We start from the raw sequence: 12,318 nt of genomic DNA on the forward strand, positions 1-12,318 counted from the left end.
GTTCGATACAGAGAAACACACGCGAGAAGATACACGACCGCACGCGGCTTCGAAGAAAATAGTTCCCCGCGTAATTGCACTCAACTCGCTTAAATCAGCTGACAGTAATACAATATACAAAGCACAACGCTATCAGTATTCGGAGTTATAGCGAATAATGCTAAACGGACAACATGACGGGATCTTAAAAAAGTCCTAATGTTTGCGCTTCCTGTACGCTCCCAAGACACGTGATCGCACTTCCTGAAAGGAAGGTGAGCAGCCGCGAAGGTAGGTAACTAAGAGCAGTACCAAATAAACAATGGCTCAGTCGAGGTACCGCTAGCGTGAGCAACAGTGTGCGGTCACAGTTCGAGGTACCAACACAAATTGCCACCTACTGATTGCAACGAATGCCATGATAACAGCACCGATAGCTCCCTCTGTCGATCTCCACGAGAGATAAACCAACAATGCCGTTTACTATAAAAGTCGTAAATAGTAATTGCGTGAGAGCTTCAAGGACCAGTAATTCACTTTGTGTAAAAAAGAAAGGAAGGAGAAAACAGGGAGGGGTAGAGGTAAATATGTACACTCTTTAGGACTTAAATATATAAACTTCTCCGTGACCTGTGACTGGAATGAGTCTGAACAGACAGAAGACACAAACTCGTTTAAACCTGTTGCTTTTCAATTCATCGTCTATACTTATATTTTAATGCAGTTTCATTTTTATTACTTTCTTAGATGATTCAAATTTTGATGAATTTCGAGTTAATTAATGTTAAGCAGTGTAGTAAAACTGGGAAGGAAAGCCTTTTGAATCCTATAACTCAAAAGTTCGAATTCAGTAACACCGCCTTTTTTCCCCTTTTTTTTTTTTCTTTCTTCCCCGCCCCTTTTGTAGTGCATAAACGCTACCTTATTTTGATTCTAGCTCACCACTTTACAGTTTATATACTACTAGTAATACTTAATAAAAATTCAGGCCAAAAGTCTCAGAAAATTTCATTACATAAAACGATGCCACTATAATAACTTCTGTTAATTTACTGCGTACAGACATGATACATTTGTACTAACTTATATGATTAGCAGTAATATTAAGAACCGATGCTTTAGAAGAGTAAAATCTAAATTTCACCTGGAAAGGAATAGTGGATGTAATTATTTCTGTGACTAAAAATTTTAATTTAAAAAGGGGGGCGGGATCAGAGGCGCGTACCTACTAATGCGATATTAATGGTTTGCAAAATGCACACCATCAACTATTAGTGTCTGTTTTCTGGATGAAAAACCCAAGTTTCAGGTAAAAAAAAACATGCAATCTTTGTCCGCGACCAGTGAATTCAGCCGGGTTATGAAAAAGTCCATACAAGTTTCTATCCGGATCATCTTTGGGTGTTCGCATGCTGTTTGTTCTGAGCCTTTACATCAAGCAAGCATATTTAATTTAAAATTCACTTGCGTTAAATCTTTTCTTTTTTTTTTTTTTTTTTTAAGAAATTCGAAAGCTTTTCTATAAATTTGGCATTTAAGTTATTTATACAGCACATTCCAACACTAACTTAGGCGCACGCAATATGAACTTTTTAATTATGTTAATGATTTTGCTAATAGAAAAAGACGAAGAAAGAATTTATATTAGAAATCTGTGTTTAAAAATTAGTTTGTAGAATTTTACAGTTGTAATAATATATCATCGAATTTTATTTGAATTGAATTTGTCGGGCATCTATTTTTTTTTTTTTTTTTTTTTTTTCGTAGGCCCTGGGCACAGTTCCCAAAGGAAAATACGGCCCTAGTTTCAACCGTGTAGATGGGATCCGAATCCAAACCTTTATTCAGCAGATGTAGAAGGACAGTAATGATAATCACCATACTGGCCCCAAGGGAAAGTGGATTGGCGCGTTTTACGCAAAGCTTCTCCTAGTAAACTAATACCTTACGGGGGTCATGATGCCCTCAAGATATACCTGGAAGTTGCCCGCCGGCAATGACAGGCTGGTCGTAAGGGTTACAAGGAAATCCCGGCTGGCAGTGAAGACTGTACCAACTTGTAAAAAAAAAAAGGAATGTTGAGAAGAAAATGTATATTAAGCGAAGTAAAATAGAGATGATTTAGGTTTCCTACTTACTTTCTCTTCAAAAGATAGCGAGCTGACTTTACTATTGATTTAAATATAAATTTAAACCAATTTATATTTAATGTCTCGAAAAACGACTTTGTAAAGCAAAAAAAGCTGAAAAAAAAAATTTTCTAAAAATGCTGGAAATATGAATCATTTTCATGATATTTCCAGTTAGTTTCCAAGTGCTCCCAGTTTTTTGGAATAGAGAGCATTTGTATTTCAATACTTCAAATAAAAAAAAAATAGTAAAATAAGAAAAAAATGAAGTCAAACAAGTCGATAAATTCAAATATTTGGGATCAATCTTACAAAGTGATGGATCATCCCAAGAAGAGATCAATAAGAGAATTGCAGACGGCAGAAAAGCTATCGGCATGTTAAATTCTGTTCTATGGAGCAGAATATCCTAAATAAAACAAAGAAACTTATATTTCAAACGATTGTACAAAGTCTTCTATTGTATGGAGCGGAAACCTGGACGTTGAATAGGCGAGTGGAAAGCAAATTGCTCTCCACAGAAATGGATTTTTGGAGACAGAACTTCTAGAAGAGATAGAAAACGGAATGAAGACATGAGAGAAAATGGAAGTGAAAAAGAATGTTATTGACACTATCAAAGATGCTGTTGTTGTTATTTAGTTTTTAGGGGCATTAGCAACTAAGGCCATATTGCTCCGGGATATGCGGTGGTCATTCCCTGACCTTTCCGCATCCTCCGTATTTGGTGGTGACATGCTCGAACCCCGGTCTAATACTATCAAAGAAAAGCAAAGCATTTAACATGGCATGGACATGTAAAACGGATGCAAGAAAACAAAGGCTCTCCTCGAATGGATACCTCCTGGAAGAAGGAGACATGTGGACATGTGTTTTTGTAATGGGCGGCTCGTAGAACGTTAGTTCAACTCCACCTCGTATCTCTGTGAAGAACAGTATCACTACAAATGGGCCAGATATGTGTGTGACGAAGGTTTGTGTGTATTATGTGTGTGTTCTGTTGTTCTGTTCTGGCCGCTTGGCTACCCAGAAGCATCAGTCACTTGGACAGATGATTCTGGGTACTCGTCCACACCACGGGAAGGTGGGCCAGTTTCAGCTAATCACGTACTGTCTCAATACGAGACTCTGATCCACCTGATGTTGCCAAAAGGTGGGCCAGATTCCTCTAGGGGCCCACTCCAGAGGAAAGAAAAAAAAAAAAAAAAACATATATATTTATTTAGATTTTCCCGTGGTGCAAAAGAAAGGAAAAAAAAAAAAAAAAAGTGACAGCAACCCTGAAGAACGCAAAAAAAAAAAAAAAACCAACCATGTGACTGATTATAGAACGCGAAGAAAAAAAAAATAAATAAATAAAAAAATAATAATAATAATAAAAAAAAAATAATAAATAAAATAATAATAATAATAATAAAATAAAAATAAATAAATAAAATAATAATAATAATAATAATTAAAGAAATAAAATAAATTAAATAAATAAATAATAAATTTAAAATAATAATAATAATAATTAAATAAAATAAATTAAATAAATAATTAATAAAATAATAAAATAAAATAAATGGATGGATGGAGCACGGGATTGCATGATAGCCCGAGGCTTGACCGACCAAGACACCTTGAACCGCACTTTATTCGGGAAAAAATTCCTACCAAAAAATAACTTGTAGGCTGAGGAAACCCATTGTAAATGGAAACACTCCTCTTGAAAAAGAAGAAGAAAAAATGAATTAAATAAAATAAAAATAAATTAATTTAATTAGTTAATTAATTAATAAAAAGGCGTTTCCTAATGAGAAGCAGTAATATTGCTATTTGTAGTAAGGCAGGGGTTGAAATGAAATTTTATAAAACGAAATGCTCGTTAATAAAATATTTATTAATAATTATGTATGTGTACAGACATTAGCGATGCCTGTGAACGGCATTCCGGTGTGCTCCGATCCATTTAATACCATATTACTATCATCCTGCTTTCTGTGATGACAACAGTAGGGCACTATGGTTCCAACAAGTATTTCAGTGGGATTGATATCGAGTCAGATGGTGGATAAGCATAGGCGCACTCACGGACGGTGGAGGGGGCTGATGGGGCTAAAGCCGTCTCAAGAACATTTGTTTTATATTATTTAACTGAACTGTCATGTATTGACGCTTGTGACAGCAACCAATATCAAACGTACGTGTTCCCCCCACAAAAAATTTCTGCGTGTGCCACTGTGGATAAGCACCAAATAGTGCTACCATGCCTCAATGGGCAATGCGCTCATATTCTTCTTTTTCTCTCATGCCGAGGAAAGTTACAGGTAGAGTAGTATTATTCCCCAGGGGTTCACATCTGGTGAGTATGGACTTGGCACACCCAGGTTCCTGAGCTGGATATGATTATTCTTCTCTTTCTTGGTGATTCCTTTTTACTTCTGACTCTTGTTTTCCCTCTCTCTCAGAGTAATTCAGAAAATTTTTTTTTTGGCTGGTGCATCATAAGCCTCGGCTTCCTTGCACCATAATAATAATAATAATAATAATAATTTATGCCTCGAAAACATACACGAGGCATTCAAGTTTTGAACTTTTTAATTTCAAAATTTGACTTTTTCTCTTGTTGCAATAGATCGCCATCTATGGTCAAGTTTAGTAACTACAAATATTTTAATATATTTTCATAAAATCCGAGCGTATTTCAACTGAAGGTATAACGTGCCAGCTAGCTGTGATAGCAAAGGAATATAATATCATACGCTCCTACCAGAAGGACACCTAGAAAATAATCAAACAATGATGTTTTAAAACACTAATTTGAAGCTGTGTTTTTTTTTAATGAAAAAATGGTATAATGACCGGAGCATGTTTTTGAGCAGAGTTTCTTTACTGTGGTCCGCGAATGCATAGCATATGGTCCGTACATTTATCAAAAATCAACAATTTGACTTTATTATTTTTTTTTAAGTGAAGCCTAGTTTTATTTATTTTTATAACAGACAAGTTTCCATGATAAATATCTGCTGGGATCCGTGCTAATAATACTTCCATAAATAATACATTCAAGTTATATATTTTAATAAAACCAAAAATATTGGTGATCCTTACAAAATTCGTTCACTTGAAAATGGTCTGTAAGTGTCAGAAACGTGGAGAATCATTAGCCTGTATCACTCTCAGTGCGGTTTAGAAGCGCCTAATTTGAAAATATAATCTAATTAATGCAACAGAACCGTGAGTCGCGGATTCTGCGAATTATTGACCCTAGACGAATATCGTTATTTGTCTATGCATAAAGTTGAATCCGAAGTCATAACTTGCATTAGGAGCCATAGAAGATAGAGTTCTGAATCTTGGAATTTATTTACATACTTCTCACTCACAGTCGTTTGTGGTAAAATATATATACACAATTAGGATTAATAAAACAAACTAAAAACGATTTCTTATACATTAAGCTTTAAGCGTATAATCAATGCGGTGATTATTTAATCCATGTAGGAAATGGAACAGAAAAGTTCAACTAAATGTCGAGTACGAGCAACAGGCAGTAATAAATTAGTTTCAGAACGAGAATTCATGCGGGGTATAGATGAAAAGCATTTGTTCTAGAAGAGATGGAGAATCAATAATAGAATTTGTGACATTGTCCTGAGGCCAATGTCACAAATCCAGATGAAAACTCCAGAGGCCCTGGATCGAAGAGAGGCGATTCTGAAGCGACGGCGAAAGGCTTTTAGTTTTGACGGTGAAAGACAAGGCGATTTCGAAGGCATATAAATTTAACGAATTTGATTTGAATTCGTTCAAATCTAGGAGAAAGATATTCTAGTTGTGGATACCAAATAATGTCACAGTCAGTGTCGGCAAAAAACTTTGAGGGGCCCTGTGCAAGGTGCTCGTAGATCCCAACGAGATGTCGATGATGAAAATGAAGTATATATTTGTTGTATTATCTTGAAAACTTTTACTCTAAGTTCGGAAGATTTGGCAATATCACCCAAAACAAGGTCTATATTGTGACATGCACAGGGAGTATATATCGCTAGGGTTTTCCTTCAAAAACCGCGCCTGAACTCCTTTATTGATACCTTTCATGTTTGACCCATTATCGTATCCTTGTCCTCGACAATTTTCAATTGGTATGCGTAATTCTTTTAATAATGCCTTCAATCTGTCGAATAAACCCTTTCCAGTTGTATTGTTAACAGCAAAAAATGTGACAAAATTTTCACAAATCTCAACTTTAGCATCTTTGATATACACAAACCTGAATACAACCGATAACTGTTCTTGTTGACTTACGTCTGGATTACAGTCAAGTAAAACAGAATAGTATTTAGATGAGTTTATCATCTCTACTTTGTTTTTTGAACCAATTAGCTCAATTAATTCATCTTATATTCTATGGGAAAAATATGTATTTTTTTTGCAACCAGTGTTTTGTCTTTCTAAGTAATTATTTATGTGATTTTTTTTAAAACTGGTTCAAATTTGGAAATTAGTTCCATAAGGCCAAGGAAATGTCCATTACTCGAGTTGAAAAGTTTGTCACTTGTTCCTCTTAATGCTAAATTGTGCTTTGCCAAGTAGATAATTCCTCCAATAATCTTGGAAAATATTTGCCGTAATTCTTCCGTCTTTTCTTTTATAAGTTCACTTCTCTCATCTAGTGATGTTCCCTTGATTAAATTTAGTTCTCTTTCGATTAAAATATTCATACATTTGCGATGAACTGGTGACCGTTCACGTTCTGGAATTCTTAGATTTAGGTGAGACCAGTCATTAAATCCTTTGCTACAAAAAGCGATTTCTGAATAGGAAAAGAGTTTACAGGAAAAACACCATATGCTGTCCAAACTTGATGAATATATTTAACCACCGTTGTTGTTGAATTTCACCATTTGGTAACTGCTTTGTATAATAGTACTAGGAAAAGTATTTTCCATTGCTATTTTGTCGAAAATTATCAGATTTAATTGAACTGGTCCTTTTTTTTTAATTATTAATGTTCTCATTTGGTCGGATATTATATATTTTGGCCAAGTTGCCGAATCTTCATAGCAAAATTTTCATCGACACCAGCACTAGAATGGGCTTCAGAAGCTTCATTTTTGCCTTGTGCTTCATTGTGTTCTTTTATTTCTTGATCTCCTATTTCTTCTTCTCTCGTGTGTTCTTTTATTTCTTGATCTCCTATTTCTTCTTCTTCCGTGTGTTCTTTTATTTCTTGACCTCCTATTTCTTTTTCTCTCGTTTGTTATTTTATTTCTTGATTTCCTATTTCTTTTTCTCTCGTTTGTTCTTTTATTTCTTGATTTCCTATTTCTTTTTCACTAGTAACTGCCACCATTGGCGTAGTTGGCATAGTCTTGACACTGAACTTTAAGTCATTGCTCGGTGTTTCAAATTTGATACAGTAACAAATTCAATATTGCATTTTGCAATTTAGATGCTTCTTCTTGTTTCTTTGCCGATTTTTTTCTTTTTTTTTCAGATCCACTAGGATATTTAGGATTCTGGTCTCTATCTCGCTTGCCCATTTTACTGTAAATGCAAAAAACTTTTTTTTAAAATTTTCATATGACATATGTAATAATATTTTCTCGTTTTCCCATTTTGCTGTAAATGCAAAAAACTTTTCTTCATATAACATATGCAATAATATTATTAAATCTCGTGCAAATGTTGTCTCGTGCAAAAAGTAAACATTGGCAGTGAGCTAGATGATTTTGTAATAACTGAGAGGAAAGTGGAGGAGAGATTGTTGAGGATAAACATAAAAAAGGCACCTGGGGTGGATGGGATCTATCCAGTTATATTAAAGGAGGCAGCAAAGGAAGTAAGCAAACCCCTAGCCATAATTATGAGAGCTTCTTTGGACTCAGGGGAGGTACCCATAGACTGGAGATGTGCAAATGTAACCCCAATTCACAAAGGAGGATCAAAGGCTGACACAAGTAATTATAGACCTGTTAGTTTAACTTCTGTTCCAGGTAAATTAATGGAGGCACTGGTTAAAGAAGCACTGCAGGATCATCTAGACAAGAATTCAGTTATAGCTCAGACGCAGCTTGGTTTTGTTAAGGGCAGGTCTTGCCTGACCAATTTGATTGGATACTATGATGTAGTCACAAAAGAACTGGATGCAGGGAATAACTTTGATATTATATACTTGGATCTTAGAAAGGCTTTTGATACTGTTGCACATGGAAGACTGCTGCACAAATTGGAGCAGTGTGGCATTGGAGGCAAATTGCTGCTATGAATAAAGGGGTGGTTGAGGGGGAGAAGACAGAGAGTGGTAATCAATGGACACTGCTCAACGTGGACTAATGTTATTAGTGGGGTTCCGCAGGGTTCAGTGTTGGGTCCGTTGTTGTTTTCGGTGTTTATGAATGATATTGATGATGGTATATCAAGTTTAATGTCCAAGTTTGCAGATGATACAAAGGTTGGCAGGGTTGTTAAGGACACTACTGACGTTATGCTGCTGGAACAGGATCTGGAAAGGTTGAACAGATGGGCTGAGAGGTGGCAAATGAAGTTTAACATTGACAAATGTAAAGTACTACATATGGGAAACAGTAACCACAGAGCAACGTATCAACTCTGCGGTACTACACTGACAGTGGTGGAGAATGAAAAGGACCTGGGGGCAATTGTGCAGGCAGATATGAAATTCTCTGAACAGTGCAGACGAGCTGCAAGAGTAGCTCATGGTGTCTTGTCAATGATATACAGGAATTTTTCTAGCAGGGATAAGGAGGTGATTATTCCCTTGTATAAGGCAATGGTTAGGCCACATCTTGAGTACTGTATACAGGTCTGGAGGCCTCATTTCAAGAAGGATGTAGAGCTACTGGAACGGGTACAGAGAAGAGCAAAAAGATTAGTGAATGGAACAAAGGGTTGCTCTTACGAAGAAAGGCTTAAGTTTTGTAAATTACAGAGTCTGGAGTCTAGGCACCGGCGAGGTGATCTGATAGAGGTGTATAAGGCTTTGAATGGTTTGAGCATGCTAAATGCCAATGGGATTCTTCATCTTGCTCAGAATAATCACCTCAGAGGGCATAAATTCAAATTGAGGAAGGACGGATGTCGGATAGATGTGCGGAAATTTGCCTTTGGCCAGCGGGTGGTTGGTTGGTGGAACCGACTTCCATCACTTGTTGTTGAAGTTGATAGCCTAAACAAATTTAAGGCTCAACTGGGTAGGTATTTCGAACGAACGGAGGGGTGAAATGGGAGTGGTGTGTTTTTTTTTTTTTTTTTTTTTTGGCTGATGCTGAATAAGCTTGCTTTCTTGCATCATATGCCTCTACTAATGCTAATGCTAATGCTAATGCTAAATGCGTTTTCGATCGTCACACTTGTGGTATAGTCGTTCGCAGATTAAATAATTTATTAAACATAAACATTAAACATAAACTTTAACTTACCCAATTATGACAATCTATATATGAAATATAGGTCGAACGGGGCAACCGTCATAAGAGGAGCCACACTGGTACAAGAGAAAATTTAAATAAGCACTTTGAATAAATAACGAAAGACAGGTATTTAGTAAACCAAGCGCAAAAACTTAAGCCACTTTAGCGCTTAAGACACAAAATATTCTTCAAAATACACCATAAGCTGAGCTGACGCATGACAAGTATAGACCAATCAGGGCATTGGTCAAGTGTCGGTAAGCACCAAATAGTAATTACCACATAGTCGACACATCGACCAATCAGAGACCGCCACATCAAACAAGAACAATTCTTTCATTTCTTGTTGATTTTGTGCAAAGCCGTATAATTTGTAATAATTACTTCATTAACCATTTTGCATCGTGTATTGTGCGAGCGCGGGGCCCTGGGCGATTTCCCCGGTCGCCCATGCCTCGGGCCGGCTCTGGTCACAGTGATCAAACAGAGGAAGTTGCTTGTACAGAAGAATTATAACTTTGTCGCTCTTAAAAGTAGAAATAACGCTTAATTAAACCAAGAAGTTTGGAAATCTGAGATATTATGTGATTTACAGTATATATGACAAAAGAGAAGAAGATCAGATCGGAATAAGTCCTTGAATGTGTCTGTACTTGCAATAGCAGAATTGCCGATTTAATAATCAGTAAAGTGTGAAAATGGAACTGTACAATTCGATCGGAAGCGACGTAATTTACATTTCAGTGGATTTAGCAAAAAAAAATTAAAAATTAAAGAAAATTTAAGATTGCAAAGAAGACAGTGACATCACTGGCTGGGAGCGGCGACTTGTGAGCGGTTTGGTCCTCAGAAAACAGGGCACTCGTGTTGAGGTTATTAATTTGGAACAAAATAACCTCATGTAACCTCACTGGACATAGAAATTTCAGTTGTAAACTTTTCCGGATAACTGTTCTGATAGTTGTTTCTGTCTGTTAGAATTTGAAACTCAAATTACTTAAATCAAATTATCATATTTTAAAGAATTATCACTAAAAATATCTTGTGAAACGTTCTAGTATGTATTTGCAAGTGTAGTTTAGCAGAAAGCCGTGTAATCAGATATGAAACTCAGAACACTGCCCCTTCGATGGAGCCCATGTCCAAAAGAAGCAAGTCCTTAATCAAGCAACTGAGTTTATCCAAATGGATATACTCTGTCATTTGATTATGTCTACGTTTCTATGAGTTCTCTGATGTCTGTGTTTCCTTGAATGTAATGATGCTATATGTTCAGCAGCAAAGGTGAATTGTGATGGATCCTCAAATAAATAACTACAGTTATTACTTGACTACTATAGTGGCAATTAATCATCCGTTTCTTTGGTCTTACAGATTTTACTTTCTTGAAATAATATTTATTTCCTGTAATTATCGATGTTGCAGTTCCCAAAATCGAAACTTTCCTTTACACTTTATACAGACTTAAGATTCTCAACATACGTACAAACATCTGGTGGGTATGGGCTTGGCACACCCAGGGCCCTGAGCTGGATATCATCATTCTTCTCTTTCTTGGTGATTCCCTTCTCTCTCTCAGGGTAACTTGGAAATTTTTTTGGTTCTTGCAGCATAAGTCTCAGGCTTCCTTGCACCATATGGCTAATAATAATAATAATAATAAGTTAGTGCAATTGCATCATTCCGTACGTAGCCAAGTACTCAAGTAGTTTTAAATTGGCATCATTAAGTATATCTCATATTGTGGATACCTTCACAACGAGTTTCCATGATATTGCACTACTGCGAATAAGTAACGCTTCACTGTAAAAGAAGAAATGGACCCTACAAAGACTCACGTGATACCGAAGCAGAGGCCGAATAGGACCTTGTGGAGAGTCACAGACCACCTGAATTGGCACATAATACCGCATTACCTTGACAGCAATAGTGCAACACTGGAGGCCATCCACACAACCGTGTATTGTGCTGCGATAGCAGCCACGAGGATTAATGGAAGAGAAGCGAGAGACCAGCAGCAGAAGAACCAAAAACACAAGGAACCACCAACTTGGGAAAGAAGACTTCAGCAGAAGATAGAAGAATTAAGAGTCAAGATAGGCCAATTGACCCAATACCAACGGGGCAATAGGAGTAAGAAATTAATTTGAAAAGTGAAGAGCATTCTGAAGAGAGACAGCATCCACAGCAAACATGAGACAAAGACTCAGAGAATAGGAGAGTACTTGGACACATTGAAGCAGAACCTCCTTGCACTCAGCAAGAGACTACGCCGATACAAAGAGAGCTCCCAAAGAAAAATAAACAACCCGATCTTCGATGAGGATGAAAGAGACTTCTACAGGAATCTCGGAGACGACGGGAAACGAGGGAACGGATCCCCCGAGAAGAAGACGATTGAGGATTTCTGGGGAACCATATGCAAGAACGCAAGAAAACCAAGGACGTACAAGAAATGAGAGGGTGGATGATTCGAGAAGAAGATGTAAAACAGACGATCAAGAACTCTCACAACTGGCGAACTCCAGGAATAGATAACGTCCACAACTTCTGGTACAAGAAGCTCACTTTAGCATTAGCATTAGCATTAGTAAAGGCATTTGATGCAAGCAAGGAAGCTTATGCAGCATCAGCCAAAAACAGCCACTTGCACACACAAGCACCAGACAGAGTGGTTCACCCGAATAATAAGGCACCCAGAGACAATCCCGAAGTTTCTCACTCAAGGAATCACATATCTGAAGCCTAAAGACGAAGATACAAGAAACCCGGCAAAATATAGGCCAATT

Source organism: Mastigoproctus giganteus, chromosome 2 (genome assembly GCF_048544385.1).
Source record: "Mastigoproctus giganteus isolate SK-2022 chromosome 2, ASM4854438v1, whole genome shotgun sequence".
Lineage (NCBI taxonomy): Eukaryota > Metazoa > Arthropoda > Arachnida > Uropygi > Thelyphonidae > Mastigoproctus > Mastigoproctus giganteus.